Below are 6,286 nucleotides of genomic sequence, written 5' to 3'. Positions count from 1 at the left end.
CTGTAGCAATCTGTAACTAACGCAAACTTCTGGAACTGTAAAAATCCTACCAAAATAGAAAGTCCTGGAAAATTGTTTTATTGAACAGCATCAAAAAGAATCAACGCAAAATCACGTTCCTGTGATTTAACAAAATTATATTCGTGCGCGCAAAGTTCTGTTTTTCAGCAGAATCAAATCAACTATCATCGTAGGTTATCCTATAGGTTCTACTTGGCACAAACACTAATTAAAAGATAAAAACACATCTAAACAGAAGGTAGATGCAAGATTTATTACTAAACAGGAGCAAAAACAAGAAACATAAAGAAAATTGGGTTGCCTCCCAACTAGCGCTATCGTTTAACGCCCCTAGCTAGGCATAAAAGCAAAGATAGATCTAACGAGTGCCCTCTTTGGCACTAAATTCATAAGTAGCCCGCATGATAGATTCATAAGGTAATTTGACTTTCTTTCTTGTAAAGTGCTCCATGCCTTTCTTTAATGGAAATTGGAATCTAATACTCCCTTCCTTCATATCAATAATCGCGCTAATCGTTCTAAGGAAAGGTCTACCAAGAATAATAGGGCAAGAAAGATTGCAATCTATATCAAGAACGATAAAATCCACGGGCACCAAATTTCTATTTGCAACAATGAGAACATCATTGATCCTTCCCATAGGCTTTTTAATGGTGGAATCCGCAAGGTGCAAATTTAAAGAGCAATCATCAAGATCATGGAAACCTAGAATATCACATAAAGTTTTTGGAATCGTGGAAACACTAGCACCCAAATCACACAAAGCAAAACACTCATAATCTTTAATTCTAATATTTATAGTAGGTTCCCACTCATCATTAAGTTTTCTAGGTATAGAAACTTAATCAAGTTTTTCATCATAAGATTGCATCAAGGCATCAACGATATGTTTGGTAAAAGCTTTATTTTGACTATAAGCATGAGGAGAATTAACAACGGATTGCAACAAGGAAATACAACCTTTTAAAGAGCAATTATCATAATCAAATTCCTTGAAATCCGAGATAGTAGGTTCAATATTATTAGAAGTTGAGGACTCTCCAATCTCACTTTTACCAAATTTAGCATCAAGATCTAAAGACTCCGAATTCTTGGGATGTCTTCTAGGCAAAGTTGATTCATCATCAGTCCCATAATTATCAAAATTCGTATTGCAAAACATAGATCTAATAGGAGACACATCAATAACTTTAAGATCCTCATCATTATTTTCATGGAAACTAGAAGAACATGCTTTCATAAAGCTATCTTTCTTAGCACGCAATCTAGCGGTTCTTTCCTTGCACTCGTCAATGTAAATTCTCATTACTTTGAGAGACTCATTGATATCATGCTTAGGAGGATAAGATCTAAGTTTAAGAGAATCAACATCAAGCGAAAGTCTATCAACGTTCCTAGCCAAATCATCAACTTTGAGCAATTTTTCTTCAAGCAAAGCATTAAAATTCTTTTGAGACATCATAAGTTCTTTCACACTATTATCAAAATCAGAGTGCATCTTATTAAAATTACCATAATAATTATTGTAGGAATTTCCATAATTATTAGAGGAATTGCTAGGGAACGGTCTAGCATTAAAGTTTCCTCTATAAGCATTGTTTCCAAAACTATTCCTACCAACAAAATTCACATCCATAGATTCATTATTATTCTCAATCAAAGAAGACAAAGGCATATCATTGGGATCAAGACGAGTATAGTAGCAAACATCTTTATAAGTTCATCCATCTTTCCACTCAAAACATTGATTTCTTCTATAGCATGCACTTTTTTACTAGAAGATCTTTCGGTGTGCCATTGAGAATAATTAGCCATAATATTATCAAGAAGTTTTGTAGCATCTCCTAACGTGATTTCCATAAACGTGCCTCCCGTGGCCGAATCTAAGAGATTTCTAGATGCAAAGTTCAAACCGGCATAAAATTTTTGTATGATCATCCATAAATTCAAACCATGAGTAGGGCAATTGCAAAGCATCAATTTCCTTCTTTCCCAAGATTGGGCAACATGCTCATGATCAAGTTGTTTAAAATTCATAATATCGTTCCTAAGAGTGATAATCTTAGCGGGAGGAAAATACTTAGAGATAAAAGCATCTTTGCACTGTTCCAAGAATCAATACTATTTTTAGGCAAAGACGAAAAATCAAACTTTAGCAAGATCTCTAAGTGAAAACGGAAATAACTTCAATTTGACAATATTTTTATCCGTATCTTTCTTCTTTTGCATATCACACAAATCAACAAAGTTGTTTAGATGAGTAGCGGCATCTTCACTAGGAAGGCCGGCAAATTGATCTTTCATAACAAGATTCAGCAAAGCAGTATTGATTTCACAAGACTCAACATCATTAAGAGGAGCAATCAGAGTACTAAGGAAATCATTATTATTGGTATTCGAGAAATAACACAATTTGGTATTATCTTGCGCCATGGCAACAAGTAATCCAACACACAAGCAAACAGAGAAAAGGCAAGCAAAAAAGAGAGGAGGAGATTGGGAAAGAGAGGGCGAATAAAACGGCAAGGGTGAAGTGGGGGAGAGGAAAACGAGAGGCAAATGGCAAATAATGTAAATGCGAGGGAGATAGGTTTGTGATGGGTACTTGGTATGTCTTGACTTGAGCGAAGACCTCCCCGACAACGGCGCTAGAAATCCTTCTTGCTACGTCTTGAGCTTGCGTTGGTTTTCCTCGAAGAGCAGAGGGTGATGCAGCAATAGTAGCGTAAGTATTTCCCTCAGTTTTTGAGAACCAAGGTATCAATCCAGTAGGAGGCTCCTCAAAAGTCCCACGCACCTACACAAACAAACAAAGAACTCGCAACCAACGCAATAAAGGGGTTATCAATCCCTTCACGGCCACTTGCGAAAGTGAGATCTAATAAAGATAGTAAGATAAGATAAATATATTTTTGGTATTTTATAATATAGATGCAAAAAGTAAAGATGCAAATAAAAGTAGATTGAAAGCAAATATGATAAGAGATAGACCCGGGGGCCATAGGTTTCACTAGAGGCTTCTCTCAAGATAGCATAAGTATTATGGTGGGTGAACAAATTACTGTCGAGCAATTGATAGAAAAGCGCATAGTTATGAGATTATCTAGGCATGATCATGTATATAGGCATAACGTCCGTAACAAGTAGACCGACTCCTGCCTGCATCTACTACTATTACTCCACACATCGACCGACTCATGCCTGCATCTAGAGTATTAAGTTCACAAGAACAAAGTAACGCATTAAGCAAGATGACATGATGTAGAGGGATAAACTCAAGCAATATGATATAAACCCCATCTCGTTATCCTCGATGGCAACAATACAATACGTGCCTTGCAACCCTTTCTGTTACTGGGTAAGGACACCACAAGATTGAACCCAAAGCTAAGCACTTCTCCCATGGCAAGAAAGATCAATCTAGTAGGCCAAACCAAACTGATACTTCAAAGAGACTTGCAAAGATAACTCAATCATATATAAAAGATTTCAGAGAAGATTCAAATATTATTCATATATAAACTTGATCATAAACCCACAATTCATCGGATCTCGACAAACACACCGCAAAAAGAGTTTACATCGAATAGATCTCCACAAGAGAGGGGGAGAACATTGTATTGAGATCCAAAAAGAGAGAAGAAGCCATCTAGCTAATAACTATGGACCCGTAGGTCTGTGATAAACTACTCACAACTCATCGGAGGGGCAAGGATGTTGATGTAGAAGCCCTCCGTGGTCGATTCCCCCTCCGGCAGAACGCCGACGAAGGCTCCAAGATGGGATCTCACGGATACAGAAGGTTACGATGGTGGAAATTGTGTTTCGTGTTGCTCCTGGATGTTTTCGGGGTACGTAGGTATATATAGGAGGAAGAAGTATGCCGGTGGCCGCCCGAGGGGCCCACGAGACAGGGGGCGCGCCCTACAGGGGGGGGATCCTATCTCGTGGGAGCCTCGGCAGCTTCTTGGCTTGCACTCCAAGTCCTTTGGATCACGTTTGTTCCAAAAATCACGCTCCCAAAGGTTTCATTCCGTTTGGACTCCGTTTGATATTCCTTTTCTTCAAAATACTGAAATAGGCAAAAAAAACAGCAATATGCGCTAGGCCTCCGGTTAGTAGGTTAGTCCCAAAAAATGATATAAATGTGTAGAATAAAGCCCATAAACATCCAAAAGGGGTAATATAATATCATGGAACAATCAAAAATTATAGATACGTTGGAGTCGTATCACTGTCGCGTCCCTTTTCTTCCTTATTCATCGAGCTAGGCCGTGGAGGCAACGAACTGGTTGGCTAAAGGTGTTGAGTTCTTCGCACAACCCTGGAGTTCGAACCTCCTCGCGGGCCTTCGGAGCCCTGAATCCGACAAAAACACCTCATCGACCTCAGGCGTCAAAGAAGAAGCAGGTGTAGGTGTTTTTGCCCTCATACAGGCGCTCAAACGACCAGTTACGGTTGTATGGAACATCGTCGTTTGTTCTGGTGATGTATGCCCTGTGACACCCTCTCATACGAGCAGTCGTACGAGCGCGATCGCTCGTACGGTACACCTTCGTTTGCTCTGGAGCTTTCCTTGTCGGGGTGGACTTGGCATATGTGCGCATGTATGAGCACAAGTGCTCCCACAGTATGCCGTCTTTTCCTCTATGCATGGAGGCACCCTTCGTGCCTGCCAGGTTATACAGCCGCATGTATGAGCGCGTCTGCTCATACGATCGGTCGTCTTTTGCTCTGGTCTTCTTCTCTCTTGCGGCCACGAGCTCATACGGTTGTTCAAACGCCCGGGGCGGTCGTATGGAACACCGTCTTTTCTCTTGGAGTTGCAGAACTTCATGAAAATTCTAGTGCTTCCTCCTCACGTTAGGCACATAGCAATATTTCAAGAAAAATAGGAGGAGGCGTGCAACAAAAACAACTACCAACATGCTAAATTCTTTACCAATGGAAACAACAAGAAACCAACTCAAATAGCAACTACTAAAAAAACAAAAGTGCCAATGCAACATGGATGCAACTAGACCCAAGACACAAAATAGAAATACACCTATGGACTTTTGGGTTACCTCCCTGGGAGTGCTTTCTTTATAGCCATGTAGCTAGGCTTCGGTGCTCCAAAGGACATCCACCCGGATCCCAAGGGATATCAACCTCAAGTACGAGACCAGACTCCGACTGGGTTTGGAGCACCTCATAGTAGGGCTCAGTCGGAGTTGCACTCGCTTATGGTGCATCGGCATCATGTAGGTAAATTTGTACTCGCTCTTGGACGAGTACTGATGAACATGGTTCAGCTGAGATGCCTGAAAGGTCAGTAGCTACAATTTGATAATATTTTTAGAACAAAGAGGATATGGGGCACCAAGAAAATTATAACCATCTTCTTCCTCTTGGGTGTACCTGGGAATGTTAGTATCCAAAATTGCAAATTCAACATCAAGGCTATTATCATCTATAAGACTTTGAAAATTACTCTCCAAAGTAGGTCTATGGAGAGCCTGTAGAAAATCAGCCCATATATCATCAAGATAAATTTCTAAAAATGTAATTTGGGGTTGGTCCAATATTGACAAATCCACAAGTAATGAGGAATGATCAGCCACCACGGTGGTTGCATCACTTTGTGATATTTCTCATAATGCAAGCAACTCACCCTCCTTTTGTGCTATCTCATCCCTAAGATGAATGCCAATTGGTGTTTCATTGAAAGGAGTCATTGAAGGCACATTGGGAACAATGGCAATATCTGGTTCAGGCATAACAAATAACTTTGAAACATCAACTCTCACAAATATCCTCTGTAGGAGAACATTCAAGCATTGTTTCAATAGGTTTCATGAAAGCTCCGACATAATGTAGATATGACAAATGATCATCAAGTTGGGCATTAATTGTGTCTAGGAAGTTACCATGATCGGTAGGAGTTGACGGAAGGCGGCCTTTCCCTCCTTCATCTCGATGTTCATTTCCTTATTGTCTCCTAGACATACTTCCTGGAATGTGGCTTCTAGTTTATTTTTCTTCGAGCGCTCACATATTCCTTGGTTTCTTTCAGGAGGTTATATTCCTGCATTTGAGAGCCTTGGAAGATCGCGGTGAACCGCTTTACATATTCCATGAAAAGAGTTATTTATTAAAAAAAATATTAGTAATGCAATAGTCATGGATAATCTCCAAGTCCTCCATATATGTAGAAACCTCTGGATAATCCGGAGTAAGCTCCTTTACCCTTCTTATAAGTTCAGAGGTTCTCAAGAATAACACT

This window comes from Triticum dicoccoides, chromosome 2B (assembly GCF_002162155.2).
Source record: "Triticum dicoccoides isolate Atlit2015 ecotype Zavitan chromosome 2B, WEW_v2.0, whole genome shotgun sequence".
Classification (NCBI taxonomy): Eukaryota; Viridiplantae; Streptophyta; class Magnoliopsida; order Poales; family Poaceae; genus Triticum; species Triticum dicoccoides.
This window is presented reverse-complemented; position numbering follows the sequence as displayed.